The sequence below is a fragment of the Mesoplodon mirus genome (genome assembly GCF_964341445.2).
Source record: "Mesoplodon mirus genome assembly, chromosome: 13".
NCBI classification, from domain to species: Eukaryota; Metazoa; Chordata; class Mammalia; order Artiodactyla; family Ziphiidae; genus Mesoplodon; species Mesoplodon mirus.
The window spans coordinates 61,089,478-61,102,437 of record NC_138989.1 but is presented as its reverse complement, the minus strand read 5'-3'; the positions used below and the strand labels follow the sequence as shown (position 1 = coordinate 61,102,437).

The 12,960-nt window shown below is 45.5% G+C and overlaps 1 protein-coding gene across 3 annotated transcripts in view; it reads right to left on the bottom strand.

Moving 5' to 3' along the window:
- Positions 1-5,395, bottom strand: part of SETBP1 (SET binding protein 1) — a 375,953-nt gene extending 370,558 nt beyond the window's left edge. For 2 of the 3 annotated variants that reach the window (XM_082640458.1, XM_082640460.1), the window contains exon 1: positions 4,772-5,395. The gene's annotated coding sequence lies outside the window, so the exon portion shown is untranslated. Of the gene's footprint in view, positions 1-4,130; positions 4,204-4,771 lie in introns of those variants that run through there. The other variant, XM_082640459.1, reaches the window with a different exon arrangement.
- Between the last annotated feature and the right edge of the window lie 7,565 nt (positions 5,396-12,960).

Genomic DNA, 12,960 nt, shown 5'->3' with positions numbered 1-12,960 from the left:
GGATAAAATGCTTAGTAAGCCTCCTTCCTCCTTAGAAAATCAAGGGGGCAGATGTGGTATAAAGATGTTTTTCAAAAGAAAAAAGTGCCATGCATATAAAAAGGAGTATGTTTTGATAGGAAAAGATAAGTTGGGTCAAAGAAACATTTTTCCAAGCTGGCAAAGTTCTGAAACTCTTATCTGCTCTCCATTCATCCCCTCTCCCTTCCCAGCACATGGAAAGGTGGAAGCCTCTGCCTGCCTGGGGGTTAGCTCAGCTGGCTTTGCCTGTAATTATTTCTCATGGATCTGCAGATCACAATTCATCATTAGCTCCTGGGGAGGGGTAGCTGCTTCCTCCCAAGGGATCCTGTGGACTTCAGGGCTGCTCACATTCTCCATTTGACCCTGGCATTATTTGCTCTGAACTGGATAGGAAGTCAACTGCAGGTTTCCACACCAAAGGCCATTAAAAAAATAATGTTTCCTCAACCTTAGATGGTACTCTCTAAGGGGGTAAAAAACCGACTCTGAAAGGGAAGCTGTTCTGACCTGACTCTGAAAATTCCAGATGTGAAATGTAAGGGCCACTAAGTTGGACTCAGTTATCTAAGGTCACCAGTTTCCCCCAAAACTTCATATTGCCCCAAGCTGGTATGTCTAAGGAGGCATAAGAATCTAGTAGTAGGCTAAGTGAAAATGGAAATAAATACTTAAAGCCAAACAAGAATGTAAGTTGGCATCTTTCCCCTGCGTTCATGAAGTAGTACACTCTGCGGGCATCTTGGTGTTTACTTTTCTGCACTTAACAAGACTTTGGCTGCCCAAAGTGTCTGCAACTTCATGGAGAGTTTGTGAAACACCAGGGTTTCCTTTAGAAACAACCCTAAATGAAGCTCACACCTATGGCAATAGGTCTGATGGCTGTACTCCTTATTCAATCCTGACCCAAAACATTTTGGGAAGCTCACCAGGTTTCACAATATACCATAGGACAGCAATGGAATTGGACTGCTTTGCTCACTTCTTCACAGGAACCCAACGACCAAGCATAGTGATATGTGGCCAGAACTCTATGAGCCTCCTTTTCTCAGGGCAGTCCTGCCACCCCTCCAGGATAAGAGCAGCCTCTTGTCTCCACCTCCACCCCCAAATAGACCTCTCCCACACAGTGGGTCTCTAAGCAAACTCGGTAACATTATCTCATTTTTTAAGGCACTGCAACTTCTTACAATGTTAATGTGTTAATAATAATTTACCCCATTCTTCTGGCAGGAGCAAAACTGAAGCAACTTGAAATGCCATCAGCAAAAAATTATTTATTTCCCATTCCTGAGCAGTGAAGAAAACAAGGTTTTGTTTGGCCAGGTCCACTCTTGATAGCTATCTGGTTTCAATTAAAACTTCAAGTCTCCAAGGGAAAAACTGGCATTCTGGGCCGCTGAGGCCCAGCCAAGTTTCAGTGTCTCTACAAGATTTCAGAAAGGATGTTCCATCCAGCCAGCCACCTCTCATCTTCCTCCTTTTGCATATCATATAGAAGCTTCAGAGCAGAGACTAAATAAAGTACAACTAAAAATAATGACCAGGTTGAAAGAACTCTGCCCTCCTAGAGATACATTTTTTTGTGCCAGAGAAGTATTGATTCCGCTCCTAATGGAATTGAAAGTCAAGATAACAGCAGAAATGGAATCAAGAATCCAGGGGAAAGTGCCTACCTATTTATTTCTTCTTCAGCAAACTCCTGCCTCTCCCCACTGACCATTTTCAACTAAACTTTCTACAAAGATTCCAAGCACTGTTCTCTCTTTGCCCCCAGCCCTCATTTAGGTCAGGTGATTTACAAACTAGCTTGCCATGAATAATGCACTCACAGGACCAGAAGCCCTCGTGGCACCAAAGGGGCTCCTTGGTTCACTCAGGTACACCCCTAGGCCTCCCCTGTGTGAAGTCCAGAACTGGGCCTGCCAGCAGTGCCTTCCTATGGGATGTTCTGATGTTAACATACGAAAGAGTCGATTACACTCCTTCACTTGCCTAGCCCATTCGTGAACATATAAGGCAGTTGATATTTTCTCCCAAGCTATGAGTGTCCCCCTTAGGGACCACATCACTGCCTCTCAGCCACTCCTCCTTATGTTCACTACAAGCCATCCCATCCCCCACCTCCAATTTGTTTATTCCAGTGACACATCTATTTTCCCTGCTAAGGGAGACAAGTCTGTTTCCCTCCTCTGGCTCCCAATAGCATTCACTCACCACCTCCTCCCCCCAGCCCCGCTCAGGTTACTATAGTGGCTAGCAGCTCCCAGAGCCCAACTCTAACACCAATTCAACTTCCAAAGACTAAGACTTTTATTTCCTTAATGGGGGAGGGGAGATGGTGTGCAAAGCAGCACTTTCTGAGTACCTGGTCTCCTATCTTCTCAGGCTACATATACCCTGGAGTTTGCAAATACTCTGTGTTTAACCATCCTCTTCTGATCTGTCCTGAAGCCCTTCTTTGGTAGCAGGCAAAGCAATTAAGTACAGAGGAAAATACTGCATCTTCAGCTTAACTGAAACCTGGGACTTCCAAGTCAGAGCAAAAGATATCACACCTCCCTCCACTAGTCTTGGGATGGCAGAAACCACAGAAAGCAGGAGAAAGGGGAGGGAGTGACCTGGGATTGTAAACTGGCTACATTTTAAAGTGCTACAAACTTTCTCCTCCCTCACAGGCCCCTGGACAGCTGGCTCCGCCTCCCCATCCCAGCCAGACAACATCTAACTGGGGTGTGTGAGGATAACTCTCCCAGACCATCCTGGTCCGGCCCCAGTGTTGCAGATGTGGCCTGCATAGAACACCCTTCCTCTCCTCTCCACGTCCTTCTTCCCAAACGACTCCTGCCCCTCCAAAACACACGAGTGTGCGTGTGCACACATACACACACGTTTTGAGGATAAGGATGGATTGGGAAGGGCACATCTGATTTACCTGTGTAAACTACAGGAGGGTAAACGATAGGGCAGGACTGCCAGATAGTTTTGGCAATGGCGACTTTATAAAGTTAGTTTTTGCATAAAACTACAGGAAAAGAAGAAAAACAGGATGAAGAGTAAAGGAATGAAAAGGAAGAGAATAACAAATAATGTAAGAGGAAAATAAGTAATATTAGTATCTCCATAAAAACCATAGACTCCAACTAACTTTAGGAAAAAAGGTGTGGATAGTGGTGAAGGGGACGGGGAAGCTTGGAAGGAAAAGTAGCTGTGGTAGAATTCCAAAATAAACTGCCCTTTCGGAGAAGAGCTTCTGCGGGGATATACAGAAACACAAATTGGCCTTTTAGCATTAGATGTCAACCATGAGATTATCAGGACAGTTTATTTGAAGCGGAAACGAATCGGAAATCCTTCCCTGAACAGTCCTCCTAGACCACTATACACACCCTCAGAACCCACAGAGACACACATAAAGAATAAATGCAGCATCAAGGGGCAATAAGAACCCGCTCCCCCAACTCCCAGTACCTCTAGCCTCATCTCATACTTCCAACTGCACAACTTTCCGACCTCCAAAGAAAATATTTCCAGTTGGATCCTATTTCAGAATTGTAACTGGTGTGGGCTGTGAGAGGAGGGGTGTGTGCAGCCTGTAGGGGATGGGGACTGGAAGACAGCATTTCGGTAGTTCCTTATTTTTGTAGAGCCAGCATGCTCTACCGATCAGAAATTGCTATTACCCAACAATGCTTCCATCACAAATAGACACCAAAAACAGCATCAGCGTTATCACCATCTTGCTAGAGATCTGCCCAGTCCAGTTTACCTGACTTTGTCTCTGTGGAACTTCTCCTACAGTATTTTAGTCAAAGAGATAAGCGTCTGAAAGACAAAAACAATAAATCGATACTGAAGTGTTCCCTTTCAGTAGTTATTTCCCACTGGAAACCACCGAACGGGGAAGCCTGTCGTTAATTCCCAAGACCACGGCTCCTCTAGAAACACACACAATGCGTGCTTTCAAAAAAGGCATTCGTCTGCTTTTAAGGGAATTCCTGTCTTTTCAGAGTCCCAAAACCGGAGAGCACGAGAAAGAGACTCAGATCCATTGATTAAGATTTTAAGAAAAAGACTCACACAGAGCCACGACGCAAGCACACACCAACCTTCGCCGTTTGGACCACTTCTTCCCTGTTCTTCTTTCTATTAACGACACGTTAGATTCTGATACATTCCCCCCCACCCCCCCAAAAAATCTAACTAGATACAATGTAGCTCTCTAGCTCCACTTAACCTGCAAGTTACAAAGAGAGAGAGAAAAAAATATCCTGCCGCCTTCCCACCCCTTTCCCTCCCCCCTCCCCCTCTCTAGTCCACTCCGCCAACGCCAAACCCGCCAGCCCCGGCAGTCAGCGGCCGGACGGAGGGAGGGTGCAAAAGGCGTGGGGAGGGAGAAGGCCGGGGTCGGGGGGCGGCGGGGGATCAGATTAGGCCAAACTCAATAAGGTCCCAGACCTCCAGCCCGACGCCGCCACCAACGAGTCACTTCAAATGAGCCAGCATCTCTGCCCACCGCCGGCGGGCCGTAATCGCGCCCATCCTCGGCAGCCTCGCCGGGACCGGCATCCCGCCCCTTCGGCCCGGTCTCCCCCTTCCCATCGGTGCAAAGTCAAAGCCCAGGCGAGGCAGCTTTAACTTTTTCATGCAGGGAACACACACCGCCCCCGACCCCGAGCGTGCGGCGGCCCGCGGCGTGGCTGGAGGCTGGGCGCCGGGCTCCCGGGCCAAGGTCGCCGCGCGTGCTCACCCACGTCCCGGCGACTCCGGCTCCGCTGGCCCCGGCGCTCGCTCAGATCCCGGCTCCCGTCGCTCGCCCGAGCCCCCGAAGGTGCTGCTGCGGCAACTCCATAGCGATGAGCATCTGTCACACGGCGAGCCGCGGGCTGGCCACCCTCGCTCGGGGGGCGCCGGGGCCCCCGGGCGCCCGGAGGCGGAGGCGAGCGGCGGGCGCCCCGGCCGGCCCCGCGCTTCCCGCCCGGCGCTGCCGCCTGCGCCGCGCCACCGATTTACGGAGAGAGATATCAAGGGGGAAAATGGCGTCTCCGGAGCCCGAGGAGTCCTGGAGTAATCACATTCACACACACACGCCCGCACGCACACACTCGCACACCGCGCGCCACGGGCCTGGCTAATTTTAGCAGGAGCCCCCCCACCCCCCAAATTATATATATCCCAGTCTCTCCAATCTATGCTATTTTTTTTTTCTTTTCTTCAAAGGATGGATTGGAGCCTTAAAAAATGTTGCCGGGTTCGGGCTCGCAGAAGGCGGCGCGCGGAGGGCGAGGGCGCTTTTGCTGAGCTGTGCAGTTCGGTCCGCGGCGCCGGGCGGCCCAGCCCGCCAGCTTGTCCGCCCGCGGTCGCTAGTGCTGCCGCCGCCGCCGCCGCCGCCGCTCCATGGCCGCGCCCGACCCGCGCCCCCGCCGCGTCCCCTCGCCACCCGCCCGCGTCCCCGGCGAGCGCTGGAGTGGGGTCGGGCCCGAGTGGCTGCCTCCCGCGCCCTCTCCCGAGTCCCGGAGTCCTAGTGAAAGGAAGGGGGAGGGCGCGGGCGGGGGAGGGGGAGGATCGGAGCGGCAGCGCGGCGGAGCCGAACGGGGACAGCCACCCCGCGATCTGCCTCGGAGGGGGTGCGGGAACCCACACCGCTCGCCCAGCCGATCGGGGGCCGCTTCCCCGACTTGAGCCGGGGGAGGCACAGCCAGTAACCGGCGAGCGACCTCTCCCTTCACCCTCCTGAGGTGAATTTCTGTGAATTTCGATCAATTGGAGGGAGTGGGGCTTGTGCCCGGGGAGAAGGAAAACACTTCGTGGAGGCGGACCGGGGACCCCTCGCCGCCCTCGCGCCCCTCCCGCTCCCCTACGCCCTCGAGGCCCAGTGGCTCTGCGCGCCGGAGTCCGCCGCGGAGACTGGGCTGCCGCGGGGACCGCCGCGGGCTCGGCACCGGCTCCCGGGCTCAACACTGCCACTATCTGACACAACAGGAGCAGTGTTGGGGGAACTGCGCGCCGAGGCGCGAGATGTGATAGGCTCTGAAATTGGGTGCATTTTTTTAACCTGGTAATTACATTTCAGGGGGTTATATTTTTGTTAAGCGACATGTATGCATTCAGATGCTTATGTGCATTTTCTCGTTATTCACAAAAATTCGACAGTTGATGAGGGGAAAGACACTGAGAGATGACGTTGGCATGCAATTCTCTATTAAGGATGGTGAAAAGAATAAGGTGGAATGTCTTCAGTTCATACAAAATATAGTGGTATTTTAATCTCTTTGACTACTTGTATTGGGGCTGCAAAAGTGGACCTATTCAGGCCACTCAGTTGCAACCCCAGGCAACTGAGGAATGTAACCCCTCAGGGGTGTTTCTACATTATAGGACAGATAGGGATTCAGGAAGGTTTGCAAGTGGTTTTGCTTAAAGACCTTGTGTAGAGTTTACTCAAAACTTGGATTGTGAGAGAACTCCTGCTTACCACGTTTTATATTGAGAGTTCTGGGACTTCGGATTGAGGAATGATTTGGTAGTGATTGGGAATGAACCCCACCAACCACATCAGCCACTGAAGACCTGGGTTGCCTGCTCGTGTGAATTCTGTCACAGAGCTTCTTCACCCTCATCACTCTTTTCACAGGAACGATGTAATGAAGTACAGCAACGGAGACTGGCTCTGAGGACCCCGTAACTCCCATCCTGGTCCATGTCCCTGGATCAGGTTCAGTCTGATTCTGAACAGATCACTGCCCTCTGACCAAAGTGCCCTTGCTGTCTTCTTTTTGTCAGAGAAACGTTCTGATTGGCCAAAAACGTTTCCTCTATTACTCAACACTGCAAGACCTCTGTTCGAGCAATGTTTCAATAGGTCTTCTGTTACCCCTATACTGGAGTACTGTTTTTATTAGTGGGAAGGTAATGCTTAATTAGAAAAAAACTCAGCAGGGCATATGAACTGATAATAGAAATAAAGATCTAGGCACAAAATTTGATGTCAAAAACAAAGATTCTGTGCAATCAGATGACCTTTGCCTGATTCCTTCTGTACCTAGATTTCTGAAATCCTATACCAAAGCCCTCAGAGGACTAAGAGAGCATGTGGGTTTTTGCCTACACTTTCCAAATGGAGAAACTGAGCTCCAGAAATCAGAAGGGTTTGCCCATGAGCATATGGCTGGCTGGTGTCATCTGAGCCAGAACTAAAGCTTGTTGCCCAAGTCCTTTCCCTTCTTAACCTTAGCATATTTACAGGGTCTTCCATCCTGTGTTGTTGTGTTTCTTTGAAGAGCAGCTCAGAGAGCACATGGCATATTAAAAATTCACTATAATAGATGGTAAGTCTACAGCATTATGGTGCAGGAAAAGTTTACCTGAGAGATCACCTAGTCAAACCCCATCATCTTAAAATTGAGGAAACAGAGACAGAGATGCAGTGGACTGCTCCAACTCATTAAATTAAGGCAAAGCCATAAACAGACTCTATGTCCTGTGACTTCTCAGTCAATGTTCCTTCCATATATGTAGCCCATTTTTTGGTCATGAGGGTGAGAGGAGGGGAAGGAAAGGGGGGTCTTCTCACTCTTTGTTTTATATAGCTATATATAAAGTACACATACATATGCACATATATATCTATGTACATCTACATATACTAATATGCATTACATATACTGTATTTTGGATATATCTTAAATTTTAAGCATATAATAACATATTAATAATATAATAATATAATTTTGTATATAATAATAAGGGATTCCTGAAAAAACTAAAGCCACACCCCTGAACAATATGTTTATTGATGGAATGGGACCTGTATTCAAATCCTAGCTAAACATCACAGGAATTCTTATCTTCTTTCCCTAGTAGCCCACTTTTTGGTTATATCTGAGAACCAGATCCTAAAACACAGAAAGTCCGAAACTCGTAAAGAAGTTGGTCTGAAAATTAGTGCCGTGCAATTTTAAGATACCTATTCCCAATGCCCCAGGATCCTTGAGAAAATAAAGGGACAATCTGAGCAGCTGATGGGAATACACACAACACACATCTCTTAGTCCTACAGTCTCCAATGTCAGCATCTTGCAGTCACTCAGCAAATAATTACGTAGCATGAATTATACCAGACAAGATGGTAGCAACTAGAGATTCAAACTCAGAATTCACAACCCAGTGGGAGAGACTGACATGCAAACTTCTAACTACATCTAATATATGGAAATATCAGAAAGGAGATGTTTACAAAATACACAGAGCACAGATGCAGAAATAGTAGAAGGGTGAAGTCATAAACCATATCTTCTTGAGAATTGCTGCACATTTATTACGGGTTGGGCTGGCCAAAAATTTCCTTCTGTTTTAAAGTAAAAAGAAGAGACACACTTTTCATTTTCACCAAGAACTTTATTGAACAATGTATTCACCATTTTGTTCCACTACCTTCTGCCATTTTTCAGGCAACTTCATAATGCCATCTTCTCAAATCTTTTTATCTTTTTGAGCAAAGAACTCTTCCAGTTGCCTTTTACAATCTTCCAGGAAATTGAAATCTTTTCCATTAAGAGAATTTTGTAAAGATCAAAATAAATAGAAATCCGAAGGTACAATGTCTGGTAAATATGGCAGATGAATCAGAACTTCCCAGCCAAGTTGTAACAATTTTTGCCTGGTCATCAAAGAAACATGTGGTCTTGCATTATCCTGATGGAAGATTATGTGTTTTCTGTTGACTAATTCTGGACGTCTTTCATCCAGTGTTGCTTTCAGTTGGTCTAACTGGGAGCATTACTTGTTGGAATTAATTGTTTGGTTTTCTGGAAGGAGCTCATAATAGAGGACTCCCTTCCAATCCGATCATATATACAACATCACTTTCTTTGAATGAAGACTGGCCTGTGGTGTGGTTGGTGGTGGTTCATTTCACTTGCCCCACAATCTTCCGTTCCACATTATTGTACAGTAACCACTTTTCATCGCCCATCACAATTTGTTTTAAAAATGGAATGTTTTCATTATGTTTAAGTAGAGATTCGTATGTGGAAATATGGTCAAGAAGGTTTTTTTCGCTTAACTAATGTGGAACCCAAACATCAAAGCGATTAACATAACCAAGCTGGTGCAAATGATTTTCAACGCTTGATTTGGATATTTTGAGTATGTCGGCTATCTGTTGCGTGGCATAACATTGACTGTTCTCAATTAATGTCTCAATTTGATCGCTATCAACTTCAACTCGTCTACCTGACTGTGGGGCATCGTCCAGCGAGAAATCTCCAACACGAAACTTCGCAAACCACTTTTGACATGTATGATCAGTCACAGCACTTTCTCCATACACTGCACAAATCTTTTTTTTTTTGCGTTTCAGTTGCATTTTTACCTTTCTTGAAATAATAAAGCATAATATGCTGAAAATGTTGCTTTTTTCTTCCATCTTCAATATTAAAATGGCTACACAAAAATTCACCAATTTTGGAAAGTTTTTATTAAATGCATGCTGATGTGACAGTTGTCACAATACAATCTAACGAAATTGTTTTGAATGAAGTTCATGACAACTAAGTGCTACTAGAGCCATCTTATGGAAAAAACCAAACTTTTTGGCCAACCCAATATTTATTTAACATATATATTTCTTTTTCCACTTTTTACACATATACCTTTTTTTCCCCTATAACCTGTTTTTCCAACCAAAGGTAAAAGTTTTGAGGACAGGGCTGTTCCTTGCACATGCAATGTCAATAAATATAAGCAAGAATAAATGTCCCCCTGATATCACCAAGTAACTGACTTGCTGCCAGCTGGGCTGTTGCTCTGTGCTTTAGGCATCCCTGTGACTAACTGGTAAAATGACTGTAATAGTACCCCCTCACTCCAGGCTCCACACCAGAGATACTGCAAGGAGCTGCAAGTTAATCATGTCCCTACATGGCTTGAGAGCTAGATAAAAGGCATATATACAAGCAATGTGTAGTTCAAAGTACAAAGGTTGGTCATGTCATTTTCACATCTCTGAAACTAAAGGTAGAAAGAAATGAGTCAAATGCATTCATTATTCCTTTGTAAGAAGTTGAGATCAAATTGTATAATCAAATCCTCAGAGCCAGTCATCTTCCCTTCTTCAGTTCAAATACTATATTGATTCTCACCTTTTTAGAAAATGAAGTTGTATTATCTAATGTAGTGCTTCTCAACACTTATTGTGAATCAGAATTACCTGAGGGAATTACTGATGCCTGAGACCCATATTGATTTAATTGGTCTTAATAATAATAAATGCCCTGGGTGCTTCTAATATGCAACCAGCATTGATAATCACTGACCCAATAGAAAGGGCATGCCCCACAATGTGATCAGGATACTTAGAAAGCTCCTATCCTCTTAGGTTAGGTAGCATTAAAGAAGTTGTACCTAACCAATGGAGGTGATAGCCACAGTGAATTGTAGTTATTTTTGGAGTTTGGGGGCAATTCTGGAAATGTAAAAATTGGAAGTATGTTCCAACGATGTAATGAAAAGACCACAGACCAAATTGTTAAGGAGACTAACTTCTAAGCTTATTTGGAAAGTCCTCTCATCTCTCTGACTCTAGGATCCCACTTTTGAAAAAGGAAGGGTATCTTAGAGTCTTCTGATGACCAAGCCAGCTGTAGAACTTTCTCCATATTTGATTCCGGGACACAAGAGAGTCCCAGTAGGACAGTGAGAACATATTGGGAACAGTCAGAGTGGGATGTGAAAGCTGTCCTTAAAGGTAAGAAAGACATTTGGGGAAAATAAGGATTAGTTTGTTTGATTCTGCTCTATAGGGCATAGCAAGCCCCAATCAGCTCAGGTAATGAAGAAGCAAATCTCAGCTCAATATAATGGAACGTAAGATGATTCCATGATTGGACCTAAGAGAACAGATCATCTTAAATAGTAATGAGCTCCCTGCCTTGAGAAGTGTTCACGGAAAAATTGTGTACCCTTATTTTTCACTTCCCCCAACCACAGTCTGTGAACTCCTTGAGGTCAAGGGCTTTGCATTATACCTCTGTATCGTCACTGAATAAAATTGTACCTGGAGCCCAGCGTACGTCCAGTAAGAGTTCATGGAATGTCAAAAATATTTAACAGTCAATATGACATGGAGCCAATTGGTCAGAATGTATACTGACACATGGCCTTGCTCAGCCAGTTGATATCTCTTTAGTTTTTGGACCCTTTGGAGGTTCAGGAGGGACAGGATGATACAATAAAGGGTATGGGGTGAGTTTGGAGCAATAGTTATTTAAAGATTCTAATATTTTAACACCATCAGGCCTATCCATGTATATTAGGTTAACATTGGTTTTATATCATGAAAAATGAAAGAAAGAATCAATCAATCAATAAAAGCTACAGTGGAGAGATAGAAACTGGTAAACTTGGACTGTAGTCCTGTTCTGCCATTAACTGGCTGGGTGAAGCTGAAGACATTATTTCAGCCCCCTCTACCTTAGTTTCTTCATGTATAAACTGAGAACCATAATCTTATCCTAAGGTATCAATCATCATGAGTCTTACGGGAAATATCAGATATAAAGTTACATTGCAAGTTAAATAATTCTGTTCAAATACTGGTTTTGATAATTAAATATGAAGTGGACATTTAAATTACTGCCTCCAGAGGCAGCCTAATTCTACCCCCTGTGAGGATCACAATGTATTTTTCTCTCTTCTAGGAAGTGAGAAGGCAATTTTTACTCCTGATTACTCCCACCCCAGCCCCACTTTGGAAAGGGCTCTTCTCTCCAGTGGCTTCCCCTTATGCTACTGTGGTTGCTAAGCAACAAGGAGCTAAGCAGGAACAAAATGTAATTGTCCCAGGAAGGGAATTCCAGGTCTGACAATGACTGGATTGCAGTTTTGGAATCCTTGCCTTCCTGGTTGCAAGAAATTCACTACAGGAAGATTTCTTATCACGTGGTTCCTTCTGCGTATGCTCCAAGAGACCAGCTTTCACTACTTGAAAGGTGGGGGAAGGAGCATTCTTCTGGGTTTTCATTTTCTGGCTCCCTGGCACATTTTTTTCACTGTGATTTCAGAGTGCCCCACATCTGCAGCAAGATTTGGAATGTTCACAATTCTTAACTGAGCCTTAGGAGCCCAGCTATAAGGAATTTATGTTTATATCACTGTGTATGGCACAGGAGCCGAAAGGAGATCTGGGAGGAATACCAGAGGGGATGTAGGCTCTTCATTGCCCCTAAAAATCCACCTACTTGGGCCAAAACAGACAGAGGTATGCACAGAAATGTGTTGTAAGGATGGCTTGTTTATACTGAAGGGAATTTGTTGAAAAGCTAAAGAGGAACCTCATGGAAGGCAAAAAGAGGAAGTACACCAGGCCTTGTGGGAACTGGGAAGTTGCCAGGCAGCTCCTCTCTCTCTCCCTCTCCAGGGTCACACTGTCTCTTGTCTGTGCCTCTTTTTATCTATCTGTTTTATCCTTTCAGAGACAAATTCTCTCTGCAAGATGCTTAGTTTTGCTCCTTCACAACTTTGGCATTTATCTGACTTTAGTTTACCCTATCCTCCATGACAACCCTCACCTGCCATCCTTTCTGTGATTCCATTTCCTCATAGAAAAATATCTGATTTCCTCCCAGTGCATCACAGGGACATTCCTGGGACCCATGACTGTGGCCAAGGGGCTGGCACACACATGGCTCTCCAGCTTAAGCATTTCTTCAGGAGGACTGTAGGGAATGTATCTATGATCGGGCCTGGGCTGGACTTGAACTCCAGGAATATTTAGAATGAAGAGCTAAAACTCTCAGAAAACTTAGGTTTCCAGCACCAAGGTCATCTTGCAACATGGGAAAAACTTGAACTTTGAGGTTGGGTTTGACTCACTCTGAGAAAAACGAGACAGGCTACTTCTAGTAGCCTTGATCTTCTTCTTGATCTTTTACTTCTAGT